General features: G+C 45.7%; 1 protein-coding gene across 2 annotated transcripts in view; it reads left to right on the top strand.

Annotated features, from left to right (window-relative positions):
- The first annotated feature begins 7,603 nt into the window (after positions 1-7,603).
- The window catches only part of LOC148480752 (beta-1,3-galactosyltransferase 2-like), a 101,946-nt gene continuing 86,379 nt past the window's right edge, over positions 7,604-23,170 (top strand). The window contains exon 1 of one of the 2 annotated variants that reach the window (XM_088453897.1): positions 7,604-7,631. The gene's annotated coding sequence lies outside the window, so the exon portion shown is untranslated. Of the gene's footprint in view, positions 7,632-8,186; positions 8,275-23,170 lie in introns of those variants that run through there. The other variant, XM_088453895.1, reaches the window with a different exon arrangement.

Genomic DNA, 23,170 nt, shown 5'->3' with positions numbered 1-23,170 from the left:
CCACATTTTGCATGTCAACATTTTGACCAAATCAAAATATAGACAGTAAAAATTTCATCATTGACAATATATACATGTCTGTTTTCCATGTCGACATTTTAACTACAGTATATCAAAATAGACAGTCAAAATTTCGACATGGACGGTGTGGTTGCATCCCTGAGTGGGACACTATCTGTTGGAATCATAACTTTATGCTAACTACAATCAGATTGATTGCAATAGCATCAGTTTCATTGCAAACACACATCTGTAAAACAATTACAATACAATCACAATATTGCTTACTTTAGATTATAACTGTGCTGGAGATATCAGTGCGATCAAAGGGCAACTAACCAAACTAGCAAGATTTATAAATCATTAACAAACCACACAGGTAAACCCATATCTTAACATCTTTTTATAAAAGTCTGCACTCATTACTCCTATTTAAAAGATACAACAGAGGTACTCCAGACTGCATCGGATTTAATTTAGAAAGAAGAATATTTATTATATGTAATCATTTACTTGTATAGTACCATCATATATAGTTGTACTTTACATCGGAAAATGGATCCTATATTCTTTATTGGGTAACGTTTTAACACAAAGTTGTTCTATATTTTAGACAATGGGTCAAATGTAATAGGGTTCGAGGCAAACTCGCTTATTCTCACACATTTAAAATGTAACAGAGTGTGACTTTTAGGGTACCATTTTGACTGGCATGTGAGCTAAAACTGCGGGAAAACGCGCACCTTGTAATGTGACTTTCATTACAAGGTGCGAGTTACAGAGGCATGCACAGATCAGTGAGATCTGTGCATGGTTTCGTGTTAAAAATTTTTTAAAAGTGTAAATAAAAAAAATGCACCTGAAGGACTCTCAGACCATGACCTGCCCCCCCCCCACCCCCTTCGCCCCACAAATGCACATTCAGCACCGGGCTTTTCTGAACCGGTCTTGGTTGTGAAAATATATGGGAGAGAAGATGTAGGGTTCCTCGTATTTTCAATCATTAACCAGCACCAGGCTCAGTGAGCCAGTCCTGGTTGGTGGAAATACAGGGGACATAATGAGTAGGAGACACTGCCGCTACATTGTATCCTAAATTATGATACATTGTATCCTATGATGAAAATACAGGGGACCCCTATGTGTTTTTCCCCTGTATTTTCACAACCAGGACTGAATCAGATAAGCCCGATGCTGATTGTACTTTTAGCTGATCTGTGTATGTTTTTGTGTATTTTGCACCTGCTCAGGCTATGCTTGCTAGCCTGAAACAGGTCTATTATTTATCGAATTTTAGGTGAGTAATAGTGTGCGAGTTAAAATAAGGGGCCACAGGAAAAAAACATTGGTAGGGACCCACTGAAGGGCAGTGGCACAAAGCTTAAGGGGTGTGACCAGCCACCAGAAGGGCAAAAAGAAAGTAGAATAACTACCCAGTTGCCTCCCCTGAGTGATCCTTCTTTCATTTTGGACTCCAGGTGGAAGGGAACAACAGCAGCACTGTTTGTAAATATGGCACTGCAGCAGCTCTGTTAGATTAGAGGGTGCCAATGATTGTGATTTTGGGGTACTTTGAGGGCACCTTGAAAAATAAAAAAAATTATAAAAATAATTATTTTTCAATTAAAAATCTAAAAAAACTTTTTACACGTTGTCATTATGGGGTATTATGTGTAGAACTTTGAGGACAAAAATAAATTTATTCCATTTTGAAATAAGGCTGTAACATAACAAAATGTGGAAAAAGTGAAGCGTTGTGAATACTTTCTGGATGCACTGTATCTCGAGTAGCTCACTCCCCAATTAAGGTTGGCGGCCACTGGCCTAAACTAATGAAAAAGTTGATTTGTGGGTAATTTGAGGACAATTTTTATTTCCCCCCAAAAATGACATGTAATTATTGGACTAATTAAGCTAATTGGAAACTTCCAAATGCCTAATTAGTCATTAGGGGTGTGTCCAAGGGGTTCAGCACAGTGTCTCGACATTTTTACCTTAAAATAATAATGTTCCTTTCCAGTTCTCACTCTCAGTGAGGTGCGAATGGAAAAATGCAAATTCAGTCTGACTGGTTCAGTGCGAGTTACTAATTAGATTGCAAATTGAATTTGCTATGCGAATTTGAAGAAAAAATAGCTACTCGCACCTCTCACCATGCAATTCGTACCTATTGGATTGACCCCATAGAGTGAACACTGGCGGCCATTAGTCGGGCTTAGCCAAGTCTGGTGACCCACCTTCCCCTATTGAGAACCAGCAGCTGGAGGCGGACCCAGGTGGAGCCACAGTTGAAGAGTAGTGACCAGGGTAGACCAAGGTGTGTGGCTCGGAGTGAGGAAGCAGATCCTGGACTCAGGCAGAGACTGAGAAGAGGGGCCTGGCAGAGCTGGCCCTAGTCAAATTAGTGCTCTAGGCAAGATTTTGGGTGGTGCCCCCCGTGGGATCCTGGAAAGAGGTGTGACCACATGGAAGGGGCGTAGTCCACTGTGCTGTGGCCCCTTCCACATTGTGCTGTGCTCCCAGCACCCCTCACCCAGCACAGATCACTGCACCCATCACCCCTCTCCCAGCACAGCACCCTTCACCCCTCTCCCAGCAGAGACCACAGCACCCCTCTCCCAGCACACATCACAGCACACCATCCAGCACCCCTCTCCCAGCTTAGAACCCTTCTCCCAGCACAACACCCATCACCCCTCTCCCAGCACAGCATCAATCACCCAGCCCTCACCCAGCACAGCACCCCCCTATCCAAGCACAACATGGTGTCAGTGCCCCTCACCTGACCCAGCACCCAAATCCCAGCACAGCATCCCCCCATCACCCAGCACAACACTCCAGCCCTCACCCTGCTCAACAACCCTTTCCAAGTACAGCAAAGATCACAGCACACATCACACTTCTCCCAGCACAGCACCCCAGCCCTCACCCAGCACAGTACCCCCCTCTCCCAGCACAGAATGGTGGCACCCCTCACCTGAACAAGCACCCCTCACCCAGTACCCCAGCCCTCGTCCAGCACAGCACCTCCCTCTCCCAGCACGGCATGGTGTCAGCACCCACCTGAAACCCAGTACCCTTAATCCCAGCAGAGCGCCCCTCTCCCAGCAGTGAGCACCACAGCACTATGTCCCACTCCCAGTTCCAGACTTACTATACTTGAGTGCAGCCTACACAGCCGCCCGACTTGAGGTATAGCAAGCCGCAAGCAGTGGACCTGCTTTTCCTGGCTCAGGCTGGCAGGCCACAGCTGTGTGTGATGATTGCTGGAGGTGTGACTCACTACTCTGAGCTTCATAAAGGCCCATGGGAGGAGCTGCCATGGCCATTTACTTATAGTCCTGAATGAGCCTCTGCCCATGCACAGAAGCTCATTCTAATCATGGTAGTGGCCGCCGCCAGCCAATATCCTGGAACGTGCTGCTCCAGACTCTACCCAGCTCTAACCACTAGCTGCTGTCAAGGTGCCCCACTCCCCCCAAAATGCCGCTGACTGTCCTGCAACTGCCCGTTTACTGTTTGCTGCTGCTGGGCCCGATCAGAACTGTTAGCTGGGCTTCGATTGTGGACGCTGCGCAGCGGCAGTAGCAGCTGCCAGAGTCTCTGCCCAGCCGGCAACAGGCTGGGCAGAGCCATGTCTGCCCCAAACCTCCGCCGGCCCTAGACTGGTTTGGATGCCCCTAGGCATTCCAAATGCCCTAGGCATTTGCTTAGTTTGCCTATGCCTAGGGCCAGCTCTGGGGCATGGCTTGCAGTGAGTAACAGCAGGTGCTGTCACTGCTATCATGCTGAATTGCTGCCAAAGGAGGGAGAGAGGAGAGTGAAGTCTGTGAGTATAACTGGACAACAATCACTGCCTTTGTTCTGCAATATCTGCTAGGATTGTAGGACTACACAAGTGCAGAGTCCGAGATAGTAAATGCTTCAGGGACCAAAGACTGAGCTCTAAAAGGAAAACAGGCTAAAAAGTTATTGTGTAGCTATACAGACTTCTTTACAATTCCCTCTCCTATTCCTAATAACATTAACCATTGGGAAACTGTACTGACCACAGAAAGTCTCAGTAGAGTATATTTATTGGGGAACAGGATACATACAGTATAGCATCATGTTCATTTAGCCTCTTTCTAATGGGAGGGCAGACAATACTGTTAACTCACTTTATTGCAGGAGAGAATATTACAGTGCAGCGCAGATAGCAGCCGTCTACACATTGGACCTGATTCAGAGCCGTTCGCAAAAAGCGAGCACTCGCTCTGAATCAGGGTGGCTGCTTTGTTTTAAAAATCCCCGCCTCCTGGCCGCTCGCTAAACTGTGGGTAACTACCCACAGCTTTAGCCAGCGGCCAAGTGATGGTTGCGATGGTCACGACAATCGTGACCATCGGGCTTGCGATGAGACCCTTGTGGTAAGGTCTCGTCTGCCGCAAGCCCAAGTGAGCTTCCGGCTCTAATAGAGCCGGAAGCTCACTACTGACATCACTCGTGATGTCAGTAGGGCCGCCCACAGATGGCAGGCGTTCCGTCAGGAACACCTCCATTTGTCCAGCCACCCCCCCACCCCGCCTACAAAACGGGGCGAGCTGTCGATCAACATTGACAGTCGCCCCGTTTGTAGCGAGCCCCGGAGCGAGATAATTTCTCTCTCGTACGGCGAGTGTGCGCAATGCCCCACCATCGACCCGCTTGCGAGCGGGTCTGAACCATAGTGAGCAAAGTAAAAATACCACTATCTCTGAGACTATATCAATACAGCTCATTTTATAACATATGAAAAGTAACTGTTAAACATTAAAGGAGAGATACCATTAACTCCCCCTCAATACGCCAGCATATTATATCTGTAGTAAGTACGCAGTGAGAAACTTTGAGACCAGGACTACAATACACGAGACAATTTTGTAGGAAGTTCAAAATTGCCTTCAGTCCCGCCACTTCAGTCTGTTAAACTGTCCACTACCTCGCGTGTGCACCAATCACAAAATTGGCCAATGAGTATAAATCTTTAATAGGAAGTTAATTTAGTTTGGACTAAACTTCATAGCATAGGTATACTGAGTTAGATACATTGTTCTTTAAGAAAGTAGATAGATATCAATTGTATTAAAAGTGTTACAAAATGTAATGGTAGGGGAGTAATTGAAATGTTACTGTTAATAATATATTCGAGTGTTAACCTTTTAAATTACAGCTCCAGTTCCGGAGTTCCTGTCTAATAGACTTTTACTTTGTAAAGTGTTACTTTACTTTAGTGTACTGGTAAAAATATTCATTGTCAAAAGTAAAAATTAAAAAAAAATGAGGTTTACTGTGCTAGAGAATTAAACCTCCTTTACCTCCCTTCCCAAGAGCCACAGAAGAGACCCGCAAATCCCATACTGAATCAGAATAAGTCCTTCTAGCATGGACGCTGATAGATGGGCATATGTGAATAATTTGATCAATGAATTTAAATTAATAGCTATGTTGAGCACAACAGCCAATAGATCAAATAAAATAGTAGTGATGTGATTGCCTAAAAGTAATGAGATGCTTAACCACCACAAGTCCCTCTGCATGGTGATGCAGGTATAGACTTGCGATGTCCACACTGCAAAGTATACAAGATTCAGGCAAATGATCAAATGATCAATAGCAAGCAATTTCACCAATAGGGTAGCTGTACCTTTTAAATATGTAAACATTTTTGGATGCAGGGCTGTAAATATGCATCCAATTATACAGCTATCAGTTGGTATTGAGACCCACGGGTGGAGATGATAGGTCTGCTAGGGGACTCTGGGCCTCACGCACACTTGCACAAGGTCTAACTTACTCAGCAATTGTTAACCTCATCGCACACTGGGCCTGATTCAGAGCCGGACGCTCTGACCAGTGCGCTCGCTCTGAACCAGGGCCGTCCTAGTTAAATTTGGAGTGTCCTTTTGGACGCTCGCATAGCTGTGGGTTACCGCAAGCCCTGGAGTGATTTTGGCTCTATCACTCACCATCGACAGCACGCCCCCTTTGGTGCGAGACCCTGAGCGACGGCTTCCCCGTCGCTCGCCGGGTCTCACGCATGCGCTCGACAGAGCAGCCTCCATCGTGCGCATGCGCATTTGGCTACCATCGACCCACTTGCGAGCATCCTGCGCTCGCGAGCAGGTCTGAATGAGACCCACAGTGCAATCCCAAGCTGCGTATGGCATTGCAGTGGCTAGTATATGCATACACCTGCTACAGCGTTCAAACACACTGGCATGCCGACATTTTGCCGACCACCCCTCCGTCACCACCCCCAATGGTACTACCTGTCAATAACTCTGCGATGGTTCTGTGTAGTCACTGCGATCGCAATCCCGATCGCAGTGGATTGTTTGTGCATGCGCACTGTGATGCATGCACAGAACACAAGCGCCCAATTGCGTGTGGAATCACAGTTGCGATCACTGCTGAATCAGGCACTGTTACTGTATAGAATAAGGGAACAATAGGATGTTCCTTTTGTTAAAGCTTTATAAATGTCCATTTTAATCATAGTTGAAGAAAAGCATCTTGTAAAATATAATCAAGCTCTCTCTTGATAGCCACAGCTGGATCTCCAGAGAAATTGCCATATGTGGAAGTATCTAACAAGAGCCGCTCCCGTTCTTGTTTATAAAGTATAGTGTCAACAATAACAAAGGAGCCCTCATTATCAGCTCCTTGAATAATGATGTCCTTTTTTGGCTCAAGTTCTACAGAACTAGATGTTCACCCTTAGTGAGATTATGATCAAAAGTTTGGGATGTTTCCTGGGTAGAAGATTTAAGCATCCTAGAAAAAGTCCTAATGTATGGATTGGAGGTTCAAAAAGTGATTTAGGGACACTATTCTGTAATTGTGTTTGTTATGTTAAATTCATGGGGTCTAGCAGGCTGTTGTTGTGTCTGGGGGGCCCAGTGATAGGGCTCCCCTTGTTATGGCATCAGCCCCCTGCTAGAAAGGGTCCGTGCTGGTTTTAATTATAGGGGTACCCCTACACAATTTTTTTCCCCAATAATTAAAACCACGACTGGCCCTGCAGCCTGGTGCTGGTACCTAATTTACGGTGGAAGCCTACTCATTTTGTTCCCCATAATTTTAACAGGGCTGCTTAAGCTTTACGGGGGGGACCCTATGTAATTTTTTAAAATAATATTTAACCCGTTTTTAGGTATTAACACACAAGCAGCCAGCACATATCTCACTGTTATGTGCAGGATGCTAGCTCGGGAGAGATTTGCAGAGAGAAAACACTGCAATCTTGGGTGAGTAATCTCATCTAAACTCGCAACTAGGGGAAGAAATCTCGATCTGCATCACCATCGGCCATCTCACTTTCAGCTAAACTCACATCTTAGTAAAAGGGAAAACTCACCCGAGTTTTGGTGAAGCAAAGTGAGTTTAAAAAAAAAACCTCGACCAAACACAAAATAAGTAGGAGAAAAGGGGGCCCCAAATCGGTGTCTTGCTTAGAGCCCCGTAAGGCCTAAATCTGCCTCAGAATGACTGTCACATAATATAGAAATAAATGATTGCTTATAAATAATATAAAATATCAACTAATTCACAATCATTTTTAATTTTCTACAGCCCCACTACGGATGGACAATACTAACAACAACATATAGGTAGGTATATTATATTCAATAGATCTTGTTACTAGTAGACAACCTTCATTTCCTTTGCATACTATCAGAGCCGACCCTAGGCATTGGAAAACTAAGGAAATGCTTACCCACCTAGGGCTGGCAGTCAGCGGAGGTTTGGGGCAGGCACTGAGGCATGGGGGGACATGCTGCTGGCTGGGGCAACTGCTACTACCACCACGCAGTATCCACTGGCCCGGCAGCAGCAAACAGTGAGCAGGCAGGAAGCGGGAGAACAACCGGTGGCGGGGGCAGGGCATCTGGACGGCAGGGCTCTGCTAGTGGTTAGGCGAACACGATCGGAGCTCTCATCTCTGATCAGCCTGTTGCTCAGGTCCAGGGAGGCTGGAGCAGAGTAGCAGACTATGCACAATGGGGGCAGTGGGCATCAACAAAAATGGATGCTGGACTCTGGAGGAAGGCTGCTGCGCATGTCCAGCCACAACTGATCCTCTGCCCATGGGCCTTTGCAGAGTCCAGCAGGCTGAGCTTGCACTGACTTCCTGCACCCTACCAGCCCACCCTCATAAAGCCACCCCCACAAAGCACAGTGAGGAGGATTCAGCAGGAGCTACAAAACAGCTAGGGGCGGATGCACAGGCAGCCTGCCAGACCATTTTAAAAAGTAGGTGACTGTGTTATTAAAATGCTTTGATTAAAGTCAGCTTAGCATGTGAGGGGTACTGGTGCTGTGTGCTGGCCAGGTGAGGAATGATGATTGGTGATGGGTGTTGGGTGTGATCTGTGCTGCTGGGTGAGTGTGCTGGGTGAGTTGTGCTGGATGAAGATTGGTGTGTGGGAGAGGGGTGATGGGTGTTGTCGGCTACCTCTATGGGTTATGGGTGCTGTGCTGTGATATAGGGAGAGGGGTTCTGGGTCAGAGGCAGAACTAGTGGCGATGCAGCCGGTAAATTGCACCGATCTGGGCCTGTTGCAATGAAGGGGCCCTTAGCAGGCAGCAGTATAATGAGTCTAAAGCTGCATACACACGTAAAGATTTTCTGTCCAACCATCCAACTAGTTGATTGGTTGGAATGAAAATCTGGTAAGATATGAAAGCAAATGACAATCAGCAATTTGCTCCCAAATGCTGGAAAATGGACAAAAACTGTTGTTTGAACAAATTATTTACATCAAACATTTAACAAACTTGTCTGACCGACCATTATCATCTGTTTTCTGGCATTTAGGAGCAAATTGCTGAGCATCAGTTACTCCCATACATTACCAGTTTTTCATTCCAAACAATCAACTACTTGGATGGTTGGACAGAAAATCTTTACGTGTGTATGCAGCTTTACTGACTCATTTTACGCAGTTCACCTCTGACATAACAAAGGAGGATGCCTGGATAGTTGTATGTTTTGTGCATTTAGCACGTGTTTCTTTAACAATAAAAAATAAGCCATTAACCAATGTGTTAGTTTTGGTGTCCGTGTATAAACACTAAGCTTGTGGTTGGATTATCTGCATTAACAAAAATTTTGCATATGGCATCAAATTGCTTAGGGCCGGCTCAGCATGCTATGAGCAACCTTGCCTTCACAGAACTGACAGCTAACTAGCCACAGTGTGAATAATGACTATTGCCTGCAGGTGAAATCATTCCAGGAACACACTATTCCTTTCCTGACAGTGCTGATACACATAGGAATTGAAAGATTCAGTTTTTCATCATGTGAGTACAACTGGTCCCCACCACGGGTATTTAGTATTTACTAATACCCTTTTTCCACTCAATTCCTGGGTCTGACCCGGTATTTGGAACAAGGGGCCCAATTCAGACCCACTCGCTAGATGCGTTCGCTCGCACCTGCCAGCTGCCAAAGTATGCAAATCCCACGATCGCACTGCAAGGCAGTTAGCACACCCACTATGTCTTGGCGTGCGATTGCAGTGTGTATGTAAACATCCACCAGCCTGTCTTAAGATGCCCACTTTCCCTTAGAAATACATGTCATCTCCAAGAAGTCTATTCAACAATCGGTAACATCGAGTACCATCGGACCCATACGCAGCACTTGTGGCTGACCATACTCTAACGCAAGCGCTGCGAGTGCTTCAGTGTGTAATTGTCATGTGACGTGTATTATGACACTGCACCTTATTTATGCACGCCTCTGGAACGGCGTTAAGACGCACAGATATGCCTGCGTTCGCACCACCACACCCCCATTTCCATCGACCAACCCTTGTCACTACCCACAAACTGCTCTTCCTCTCACTCACTCTAGCGAGGCATCTGTGTACAAGGGGCGATCTTATTGCAATCACGTGGACTGGTTCGCGCACATGCACTGCGACTTATACTAGTGCGCAGATGGCAAACATTGGCAGGCTACGAGCGAATGCATCCTAGCGAGCGGATCTGAATCGGGCCCTGGGTTCCAAACCGAGTCAGACCCAGGACATACCCCATTCAGACCACGGCGTTGACCCGGGATATTCCCGGGTCGGTGCTCTTCACACTGCACACGAGTGCAGTGGAGCTGGTCTTCCGGCGCTTGGAGATGACATCATCTCCAAGCACCAGAAAATCCATAACGCTCTATGCTGTAAACGGGAACCGGGTGAGACGACAAGGGTTACCTGTTTACACTGCAGGGTTACACAGGTCTTTCCCATGTTAAACCCTGCAAGCTGCCTGGGTTGGAATGCTGGGTCACTCGACCTGGGAATCCAACCCTGGTCCCTTTTACATCTAGCAGCAACCCAGGTTAACTCGGGAATATCCAGAGTTTTGGCTGCTAGTCTGAAATGGGTATAACATTCACAATCCCCACCATTGGTACTTGTCTACATGTTCTCTGCTGCGGGCACATGCCATCTTCCTATCAGTTTTATATGCATGGAAATGACAATAATAAGTTTTAATGCAATATACCTCTACCTTTCATTGTTTTCCCTGTTAGGATATTCATAGACCATTCTCATTTGATACATCGGGTTAAATTACACCATTACTACAAAATACCATCCTGCACCAATACCACATAAATTTTCATTGGTTTCCTTTGCATGCCATCTACTGACAACACCAGAATAGCACTGGTTGAGCGCAGCTCATTTGAGCAACTTTGCCTGCACAGAACTGACAGCTGATTAGCCACAGTTCTGGCAATAGTAATCGATGTAGATAATGATTATTGTCTGAAGGTGAAATCATTGAGTCATATCTTATAATTACTGCAGAATACTATCTTGCAGTCTTACCACTCTTATATGATATCAGGTTAAAACATACATGCCTACCCTCCTGGAAGTCGCGGGAGGCTCCCGGTTTTTCATGCAACCCACCGCACCTCTGGAAGGGTAGGCACTTCTCCCGCATTCTGCCCACTTCACTATGAAGTGGGCAGAATAAGGAGAATTTTCTTGTGGACCAGCAGGTCCGCGAGTAGGGGGCGTGACCTAATGATGCAATTCTATGAGAATCATGTAATTTGGCCCTATCCCCTTATTTAAATATGCGCCGTTCGTGGCAAATTGCCATGAGGTGGCAGGGCTTAATGACGCGATCTGTCTGGCCCCGACCCCAAAACCTCCCACCTGCTTCTCCTCCCTGGGCTTCTCCCGGGAAGAAGAAGTCAAATGTCAGCCAGTATGGGTTAAAAATCCAATTAATACATGGTATCCTGTTTCTATGCACTATAAAAATCTTATTTCACTGTATTTACTAATTGGGAGCTACTATATCATAACAACTTCATGCAACAATGATGGACATTTGTATGATGTAATCAACTAAGAAGTTTTTGGCTTAATTTCAAGGTTTAAATCAGGGATGAGTGGATTTGGATTTCTGAAATCCGAACCACACCCCCGAGACCCTCCGATCCGAGTCGGGAACTGAGTCCGGCTCGGGTTTTCCTGCCTGACTCGGAACTGAAATCGAGGCAAAACGTCATCATCCCGCCTTCCAGATCTCGCGGGTTTTGGATTCTATAAAAGGTCCCCGCGTCTGCGCCATTTCTCACCCTGGCAGAGGACAGTGAAGAGGGAGGGTGGAAGTTAGGGCTGGCTGGGCTGTTGTGTTGTGTTGTGCACAACACAGCCCAGCCAGTTATGGCTGGCTGGGCTGTGTTGTGCTGTTGTTGTCCATAGGGGCCGGCTGGACTGTGTTGTGCTGCTGTTGTCCATAGGGGCTGGCTGGGCTGTGTTGTGCAGTCAGTTGTCCATAGGGCCTGTGTCCACTCCAAAAGTCTATAGGGGCTGGCTGGGCTGTGTTGTGTAGTGTCCCGTAAAAGCTGTAGTCCTAAAGGGGTGCTGTAGTGTTGTCCAGGGGGTGATCTGTCCATCAGGGGTGCTCCCCCCAACTGTGCGCTTGTGTCATAAGTAAAGGGCCTGCTGGCTCGTCTGTTAAAGGGTGCTGTAACCCCCAAAGTGCACTCCAAAAAATTTTTTAAATTAAATTTAATTTTCTTTTCTGTGTTTGTGTGCGCCTTAGCCGCACGTATATATCAATATAACATAAATGGAGGACAAAATTTGTCCGATAAATATAAAATAGAGAAAGATCAAGAACCACTTCCTCCTAGTGCTGAAGCTGCTGCCACTAGTCATGACATGCCATCAACGTCGTCTGCCAAGGTCGATGCCCAATGTCATAGTAGAGGGCATATAAAATCCCAAATGACAAACTTCAGGAAAATGACCTTAAAAATAACATTTAAAACATATGAGGAGAAACATAAACTTGCCAATATGCCATTTACGATATGGAGTGGCAAAGAACGGCTAAGGTCTTTCCCTATGTTCATGACTAGTGGTTCAGCTTCACATGACGATGGAAGCCCTCCTCCCGCTACAAACGAGTTAAGCTGGCAAAAGCACAGCGAAGAACTGTGCATTCTTAGAAGATATCACAAAGGAGAGTCCAAGTGTGGTGGCGGTTGCGATGTCTGACCTTCTCAGCACGGGACGGGAAGAGGTGGCTCTTTCCACCATTTGCACGCCCTCTGCAAGTGCTGGAAGGAGCACCCACAGTCCACTTGCTGATATGCAAACTGAAGATGTCACTGTTGAAGTACAACAGGATGAGGATAATGGTGTAGCTGGCGCTGAGGAGGAAGTTGGCGAGGAGGATTCTGATGGTGATGTGGGTTGTTTAAATCAGGCTCCGGGGGAGACAGTTTTTCGTGGGATTAAAAAGCCCATCAAGGTCATGCCTGGGCAGAAAACCAAACATTCCACCTCTTTGGTCTGGCAATATTTCTATCCAAATCCGGACAACAACCGTCTTGCCATATGTACCATATGTAAAGGTGAAATAAGTAGGGGTAGGGACGTTAACCACCTAGCAACATCCTCCCTTATACGTCACCTGCAGCGTGTTCATAAAAAGTTGCTGTCAAGTTCAGAAACTTTGGCTAAGACCGTTAGCAGTCCAGGGACATCTAAATCCCTTTGTCCTGTTGTATACAAGTGCCTGCAAACCACACCGTCAATTTCCTCCTTAGTCAGGATCGGAAGTAGTCCTGCAGGCCATGTCACTGGCATGACTGACTGTCCTATCCGGGATTCCTCCGGAGGATCCTGCATTGCTACACCTACTGCTGCCACTGCTGCTGTTGCTGCTGGGAGTTGTTCATCATCCCAGAGAGGAAGTAGGAACACCACTACTTTTACTAAACAATTGAACCTCCAACAGTCCTTAGCGAGGAGGATGAAGTACGACAGCTTTCATCCTGAAGCAAAACGGATAACTGAGGCCTTGACTGCTATGTTGGTGTTAGACGTGCATCCGGTATCCACCATTAGTGCAGTGGGATATAGACAATTGATGGAGGTAGTGTGTCTCCGGTTCCAAATCCCGTCTAGATTCCACTTCACTAGGCAGGCGATACCGAGACTGTACAGAAACATCAGAAAAAGTGCCCTCAGTGTCCTAAAAAATGCGGTTGTACCCAATGTCCACTTAACCACGGACATGTGGAACAGGGCAGACTAAGGACTATATGACTGACAGCCCACTGGGTAGATGTATCACCTTACGCAGCAACAACAGCAGCGTCACCAGTAGCAGCATCTCAGAAATGCCAGCTCGTTCCAAGGCAGGCTACGCTGTGTATCACCAGTTTCAATTAAAGGCACACCACCGACAACCTCTTAGAGAAACTGAGGGAAATCATTGCCCAGTGGCTTACCCCACTTAGACTCTCCTGGGGATTTGTGATATCTGACAACGACACCAATATTGTGCGGGCATGACATCTGGGCAAATTCCAGCACATCCCATGTTTTGCTCACACAATAAATTTGGTGGTGCAGAATTTTCTGAAAAACAACAGGGCCATGCAGAAGAAGCTTTGGGTGACCCAAAAAATTTCTGGCCACTTTCACCATTCAGCGACTGCGTGTCGAAGACTGGAGCACCAGCAAACACTCTTGAACCTGCCCCGCCATCACCTGAAGCAAGAGGTTGTGACGTGGAGGAACTCAACCCTCTATATGCTTCAGAGGATGGAGGAGCAGCAAAAGGCCATTTATGACATAGGCAAAGGAGGGGATATGCACCTGACTCGAGCGCAGTGAATGATTTCCGTGTTGTGCAAGTTCTCCAGCCCTTCGAACTTGCCACACGTGAAGTCAGTTCAGACACTGCCAGCTTGAGTCAGGTCATTCCCCTCATCAGGCTTTTGCAGAAGCAGCTGGAGAAAGTGAAGGAGGAGGTAAGATGGAGCAATTCCGCTCGGCATGTGGGACTTGTGGATGAAGCCCTTCATTCGCTTTGCCAGGATTCCAGGGTGGTCAATCTGTTGAAATCAGACCACTACATTTTGGCCACTGTGCTCGATCCTAGGTTTAAAGCCTATGTGGTGTCTCTCTTTCCGGCCGACACAAGCCTACAGAGGTGCAAAGACCTGCTGGTGAAAACACTGACAGCTGAAGCAGAACGTGACACGTCAACAGCTCCTTCTTCATTTTCTCCCGCAACTGGGGCTGCCAGGAAAAAACTTAGGTATCCTAAGCAACCCACTGGCAGTGATGCAGGGCAGGCAGGACCAAGTTTGGACATCTGGTCCGGACTGAAGGACCTGGCAACAATTTAGACAATTGATGGAGGTAGTGTGTCACCGGTTCCAAATCCCGTCTAGATTCCACTTCACTAGGCAGGCGATACCGAGACTGTACAGAAACATCAGAAAAGTGTCCTCAGTGTCCTGAAAATGCGGTTGTACCCAATGTCCACTTAACCACGGACATGTGGAACAGGGCAGACTAAGGACTATATGACTGTGACAGCCCACTGGGTAGATGTATCACCTTACGCAGCAACAACAGCAGCGTCACCAGTAGCAGCATTTCAGAAATGCCAGCTCGTTCCAAGGCAGGCTACGCTGTGTATCACCGGTTTCAGTAAGAGGCATACCGCCGACAACCTCTTAGAGAAACTGAGGGAAATCATCGCCCAGTGGCTTACCCCACTTAGACTCTCCTGGGGATTTGTGATATCTGACAACACCACCAATATTGTGCGGGCATTACATCAGGGCAAATTCCAGCACGTCCCATGTTTTGCTCACACAATAAATTTGGTGGTGCAGAATTTTCTGAAAAGTGACAGGGGACTGCAGGAGACGCTTTGGGTGGCCTGAAAATTATCTGTCCACTTTCGTCATTCAGCAACTGCGTGCTGAAGACTGGAGTGCCAGCAAACACTCTTGAACCTGCCCCACCATCACCTGAAGCAAGAGGTTATGACGCGGTGGATTCAACCCTCTATATGCTTCAGAGGATGGAGGAGCAGCAAAAGGCCATTCACGCCTATACATCCACCTATGACACAGGCAAAGGAGGGGGTATGCACCTGACTCAAGCGCAGTGGAGAATGATTTCCGTGTTGTGCAAGGTTCTTCAGCCCTTCGAACTTGCCACACGTGAAGTCAGTTCAGACACTGCCAGCTTGAGTCAGGTCATTCCCCTCATCAGGCTTTTGCAGAAGCAGCTGGAGAAAGTGAAGGAGGAGCTAAGACGGAGCGATTCCGCTCAGCATGTGGGACTTGTGGATGAAGCCCTTCATTCTCTTTGCCAGGATTCCAGGGTGGTCAATCTGTTGAAATCAGACCACTACATTTTGGCCACCGTGCTTAATCCTAGGTTTGAAGCCAACGTGGTGTCTCTCTTTCTGGCTGACACAAGCCTGCAGAGGTGCAAAGACCTGCTGGTAAAAACACTGTCAGCTGAAGCGGAACGTGACACGTCAACAGCTCCTTCATTTTCTCCCGCAACTGGGGCTGCCAGGAAACAACGTACAGAGAGACCTGTGGGGGTGGATTCCAACGGGGATGAACTAATACTCCTGTGAGGATGAGGATGTACACAACACTGAAGAGGGTGAGGAATCGGTGGATGAGGACGACAAGTTGCCTACGTAGAGCCAGTTTGTGCAGGGACAGATTAATTGCCAGCTTGTTTTGTGGGGGCCCAAACGAACCAATCATTTCAGCCACAGTTGTGTGGCAGACCCTGGCACTGAAATGATTGGTTTGTTAAAGTGTGCATGTCCTGTTTATACAACATAAGGGTGGATGGGAGGGCCCAAGGACAATTCCATCTTGCACCTCTTTTTTTTCTTTGCATTATGTATTGTTTGGGGCCTAGTTTTTCAAACTGCCATCCTGTCTGCCACTGCAGTGTCACTCCTAGATGGGCCACGTGTTTGTGCCGCCCACTCGTGACGCTTAGCATAGTCATCCAGCTACCTTGGTGCAACCTTTTGTCCTAAAAACAATATTGTGAGGTGTGAGGTGTTCAGAATAGACTGGAAATGAGTGGAAATTAATGTTATTGAGGTTAATAATAGTATAGGAGCAGAAAAACGCACAAATTCTGTGATTTTAGCTGTTTTTATGATTTTTTTTCAAAATAATACAAATCCAAAACACAAAACCTAGAACCCAAAACACGGAAGGGTGGTTTTGGCAAAACCAATCCAGATCCAAAACACGAAGAAAGATCCATTTCCAAAACCAATACACAAAAAGTGGCCGGTGCACACCACTAGTTTAAATACAGGTCAGTAATACCCCTTTCACACTACAAACAATAACTCAAGTTATTGCAGTGAACACGCAGCAACCCAGGCTACTGTGCAGTGTGAAAGGTAGAGGTTGAAATAACCCACCAGGTATTGAAGGGAAAGTATGCCTTTTTGCAGATGACTCAGAAGTATGCAACAGGGCAAACACACCTGGAGGGGTCAAACAAATGACTGAGGATCTTGGTAGACTAGAGAAATGGGCAAGAACATGGCAACTACAGTTTAATGTCAAAAAATGCAAAGTCATGCACTTGGGTCTCAATAACCCAAATCTAAATATAGTATCAAGGACACTACATTGGAAAATACAGAGAAGGAAATTAATTTAGGAGTCACCATTTCAGATGACTTGAAGGCAGGCAAGCAATGCACCAAAGCATTGAGGAAGGCAAGTCAGATGCTTGGTTGCATAGCAGGAAAAAAGAAGTAATAATGCCCCTGTATAGGTCTTTGGTACGGCCTCATCTAGAATACTGTGTCCAGTTCTGGAATCCATATCTCCAGAAGGAAATAAATACATTAAAGACGGTATAAAGAATGGCAACTAAATTGATGCATGGCCTACTGCACAGAACTTGCCCGTAAAAACTAAAAGATCTTAATATGTATAGTTTGGAGCAGAGAAGGGAAAGGGGAGACATGATAGAAACTTTCAAATACATGAAGGGTTTTAATAAAGTACAGGAGGGAAGCATTCTTCAAAGGAAGAGATGTACAAGAATACGAGGACATACACTGGAGGGAGACAGGCTCAGAGGAAATTTGAGGAAAAATTACTTCACAGAAAGGGTAGTGGATAAGTGGAATAGTCTCCCATCAGATGTGGTTGAAGCTAAGACGTGGAACAATTTAAACACGCTTGGGAGAAGCATAAGAATATCCTTAAGAGAGACCTAAGGAGCAATTAGGGTTGAAGTTACCAAAACAATAAATGAAAAGAGGCAGACTAGATGGGCCAAGTGGTTCTTATTTGCTATCAAATTCTATGTTTCTATGTTTTAACCCTGGTCACGAGCAGGGTTCAACCCGGCTCGTGATGCAGTGTTAACGGGTAACCTGGGCCAATGCTACCACAAACTTATTTAATATTAATAATTATATGGCTGTACTGTAGGTCCTGTGGGGTCTATTACTAAGCTTTGTTAGGAGATAAAGTCAACGGAGGTAAGGTACCAGCCAATAAGCTCCTGACTGCTAATGTCACAGGCTGTGTTTGAAAAATGACAGTTAGGAACTGATTGGCCGGTACCTTACCTTTGCTCACTTTACCTCCTAACAAAGCTTAGTAAATAGACCCGTATATCACTATATAGTGTTACAGGACCTAAAGCCATATACAGTAAAGACGTGGTTATTAAGTAACTAGCAGACGACAATACATAAAATAAATTACCAAATAATCCTACTAGACAATTCCATCAGGAATTGCTCACAATCTTGCAGGAAGCATTGCATGACAACATAATAAACCAGAAAGTCTTCGATGCACCTCAACAGAAGGATCCAGCCACACCAATTATATATACAGTTCCAAAAATTCACAAAGACCAGCAGTGTCCACTGGGAAGACACATCGTCTCCGCTCGAGGGTCAATTTATCAACCGGTATCACAACTTTTGGACTACCTAATTGAACCATATGTCATGCGACAACCAACTTGTCTCAAAGATACAATTTAGTTTCTCAATCTATTGCAGAACATCTGTGAGATTGAAGAAAACACCATCCTATGTGTTATGGACGTCAAAAGCCATTATACTGTACCTCCATTCCACATTTAGCAGGTCCGGCAGCAATTAGGTAATTTCTGTATAATTTACACATCCCGTTGGGTTTTGAGAAATATCTGTTTATGAACCTTTTAAGATTAACTCTCACCTGGAATTACTTCCTGTTTGATGGCGAATATTACCTTCAGCAGTTAGACTGTGCGATTGGGGCCAATGTTTAAATGTTTTAGCAAGAGAGGGATATGTTCTGTCAGTCTTAAAGCATTTTTAAGCAAATAAATTTATACACCAGGTACATAGACAATCTCTTATTATTGTGGACAGGAGGCAGTGAGGCGTTTATTAATTTGATGATGGGTATTGACAGCTCTGACTCCCCAATCAAATTTACATTACCAATTACCAACAGGCATTTATCCACTTCTTTATTCCAGAAGGAGACAGACAGAAACACCTTCGCAGCTATCACCGACCATCCCTCAAAAGAGGGTTACCTTCTCACAAATCATCAGGATAGCACATACAGCAGTGGCGTAACTAGGGCAGGGCTACGGTGGCTCGTGCCCTTGGTGCTGTTGGACCGGGGGCACCTCATGGGGGGGACCTCTACTGGGGACTACTACTAGGGGGACTACTACTGGAGGCATGGCATCGGGGGGGACCACTACTGGGGGGGACCTCTACTGGGGGCACTACTACTGGGAGCACTGCATCAGGGGACCACTACTTTGGGCACTATCTAAAGGGCACTGCATAGGGTGTACCACTACTGGGGGCACTGCATGGGGGGACTACTACTGGGGGCACTATCTAAGGGGCACTGCATCGAAGGGACCACTACTTGGGACATTGCATACTGGGGGTACTGTATAAGGGCACTACTGGAGGACCACTCCTGGGGGCACTGCATAGGGGACACTGTATAAGGGGCACTGCATTAAGGTGCATATGGAATGGAAAGGAATGTTCAGAGTGACGAGATAGGGATGTGTGTTATGTTGACATGCCCCATTTTAAGTGACCACGACCATTTTTTTGGCACGCACACAGAGGGGGAAGGGGGGTTGGGGGCTCCAGTTTTCAATTTGCCCTGACTCCAAATACCCTGGTTACACCACTGACGTACAGTATAACAAGGAACAGGGGGGAATTACCAGCCTCATTTGAGCATATGAAGGCATGATATATAATGAGACGATCTACAGAACCAGCATGATCAGACCATTTATAATATCATTAAGGTTGTACCAGATTAATACAGTGCAACATCTGCCCCCTTTTTTCCCCCTCTTTTCCAGTTTTTACTTTTCATGATCCATCTCCCCCCTCCCCCATTCTGTTATTTCAGTTCATGCACAAATATGAACATTAGGTTAAATATCGGTCAGCACCTTTGTAGTGCAACGGAGGTTTCCAATCTCCTTATCTCTCTTTCCCCTGTATGCAACTGTACCATATCAGTTTGTCTAGTTTCATTAGTACAGTACATTTCACTGTACAACATAAATTGTAATATCAATTTATTATCATATTCTTAGATTCATTTTTCTGGGACATAGTATATCTTTTATTTACTCCTAATACTCATTGTATTACCAATATTGATTCTATGTGTCCAATAACAAGACTGGCAACAACTCATTATTCCATTATGACAAGTACAGTTTAAACTTTCCGTTTCCATTTTTATGGCTTTAAGGATGCATAGGGTCTCCTTCCCCCAAGCTTGCTCTCCCTTCCATTATCACACTCAGTAACCATGGCAAAAGGTTGTTTACAATGACATAGGCCCGCATCAGAGACTAAGCCCGCCCAACACACTTTATATTCCACCTCCAAGATGGTGCCGATCATCACTCCCTAAGGAAGGCTGTTAGCCGACACGCGTAGGAGCACCTAAGAACCATTGCACATCTCTGCCATCAACGTGACCCGCACCCCCCCTCTGCCCGTCAGAGTCTCCTCAGTTTGGCGAGTCGAGCGCACAGCAGTCCGGAGCCGTCAGCTTCCCTTACAGCCCGCGACCTCTCGTGAGATCGCGGCGCTGCATGGGATTCGGCATACGGACTCTGTGGGGACCAAGCCTGCAACTGTTTGAGCAACAGTTGCTGGAATAGGGCCCTACCATCGGCGGAGACAGAGAGGAAGCCGGGACCCCGAGGGCAGAATGAAACAGGATCAGGAACCACTCCGTGTTCATCAGAAGGTGAGGCCTCACCAGGATTTTTATCTATTAATAGACTATCCACGGACCACTTTTTTGGTCTGATTACATTTACCATTCTGAATTTGACTCTCTCTTAAACTTTGACTTTGGTTTTTTAGGTACAGTGGGGTGTGGGACGCCCTCCCTCTGTACCCTGCATTTTCCTGCTTTTGCCAGTTACTGAACGGTATCCTACTACTGATACCACATTAGTATTGTTCTCTCTTTCACCCATATTTAGTCCAATACATCATCCCCCCTCCCTATATATTGTGCTTGGTTATTCACAGTCATCACAATTTGTGATCCACAGCACCTACAGAATAATTAATAAATATAATATACGGTAGGACCACTAGAGTGTCTCGGACTCAGTCATTTATATATGGTATCATTCGTACACCATTTCCGGAGAGCAGTCCCACTTTGATACATGTGTGAGCTCACACATGAGTCATTCCCAGTTACAAAGGAATTACCAGCCTGTCTGGATGACATCATATATAAGTTTAGAACGAGAGGATACTTGCTAAAATCACTTAAGGCTACAAAACAGAATGTTCTTGCCCTCAAGAGGGAAGATTTAATTACAGCAAGTCAAATGGATAAAAAGAGAGATAAGTTTCCTTGGATTACCACCTTTACTGCTTCTAGTTCTGTTCTTCCCCAGGCCTCTAAAGCATTATGGTCCATTGTGACACGTGACAAAGATCTTCCTGTATTTTGTAAAATGCATCCAATGATGTGTTACAGATGGGGCAAGAATCTATGGGACCATTTGGTCCACACAAATATCACTAATTTCAAACTTCATTCTACCACAGCAATAACTTTAGAAAAACCAGGTTGCTATAAATGTCCATCCTGTGTGACCTGCAGCTACTGTACTTACAGACCAGCAATACATCCCAACATCTACACACGGGTAACATTTTTAAAATCAGGCACGTGTTACATATAACAAGATCGTCATTCACATGATCACATGTCCATTGGGTTTTTGTTATTTTTCATGGCTTTGAGAATGTTTAAAGAACGCTTGGCCTTCATCTGCCATACGAACGGAGTGATAAAGAAAAGTATCAGCCTGTAGCTAAACATTTTAAACAAGAAAGTCAGCAGCTATCGATGTTGTGATACCGGATTATAGATCATAGTCCCTCACTATCAAGGGGAGGGGATAGAATTGGTGCCTTAGCGAGGCTTGACGCAAAGTGGATTTTGAGACTCAATACCGTCCATCCTTTGGGTCTTAACAAATGCATTGCATGGAACTCATTCATCTTATCTTGACTTTTTAACCACTTAGATTGTAGTCTGTTCCCTATATAGTTTAGTGTTTCCTAGCATTGTTTGGTTATTTATTTTTCTTATAGTCGTAACAAGTATAGTGATTTTAGGCATGTATATATATGCCTATGGGGTTGTTAGTGTCACAAATCTCGGATACATAATAGATGCTGCCCCATACTTCAGGATTGGCTAGTCCCAGAACTGAGGTGCGGAGTCTAATGTGCTGGCAGTGTTCACCAGGGACCCCTGCAAGGAAGTTTGGACTTAGCTGCGTTCCCTAGTACAGGTGCTCGTGCACTCTGGGCTGGAGCAGAGGACAGTGAAGGCATTCAACGTAGTCAATAAGCCGTGTCAGAACCAACCAAACAAGATGGTGCCAGGGGTCAGGCCATATCAGGTCAGGAATAAAGACAAGGTCAGAACTGGAATACCAAGCGCAGTACCATGGAGGAGACGGAGACAGGTCATGGACAAGCCAAAGGTCAGAAAGAGAAGACTGTAACATGGATATGGACGCTGGAGTAAGGTAATGGAACCTATACTCTGGCACCAGAGTTTCCTCATTGACTTCCTTATATAGGATGCGGCTAATTTTGACTTCATCCTGATGTGCTTCATACCCTCCAGTCACATGATAGTGGCTCTGGAGCAGTTCTTTCTGTATACAACCGCTTGATTTCTTATGCACCCAGGCACTAGGAGCATTGAGTGCCAGACAATTGTACCATATACAGTATGCCTACTCTCCCGGAAAAGTAGGCAGGCTTCCCGACTTCTCCACTGCACTGGCTCAAATCACATACACATTCAATACAGAAGGTACCAGACAGATAGCCAGGAGGTCAGTGCATCGTTCTTTAGCTTAAATGAGAGCTTAAATGAGACCCATGAAAGTGCCCCTGTTAACACTACAACATCAGACACAGGGCCTCATCTGGGCTTGTGATATTGCCAATTGAACCCTGGAGGACTCGCAATGTGTGTCATTGTTCGATGAATCATGGTCTAGTTGTTTCGAGCTGATGGCAGGCAGGGCCAGATTAAGGTCTGTGGGAGCCCCTGGGCAATAAACTGGTGGGGCCCCCATCAATTACATTATCAAATATAAAAAAGTTACAAGTGATTTTCCAATATTTCTAAAGTTAAATAAAAACAATTAAAATCACACAGACATCTTTCAGTACCCCAAAATAATCTTTAGGTAAGTGGAATCTTTAGTTAGGTGGAAATCTATAATATATATATATA

Source organism: Taudactylus pleione, unplaced genomic scaffold (assembly GCF_031769625.1).
Source record: "Taudactylus pleione unplaced genomic scaffold, aTauple2 ptg000602l, whole genome shotgun sequence".
NCBI lineage: Eukaryota > Metazoa > Chordata > Amphibia > Anura > Myobatrachidae > Taudactylus > Taudactylus pleione.
Note: the sequence above shows the minus strand (reverse complement) of the source record. Positions and strands in the feature narration are given on the sequence as shown.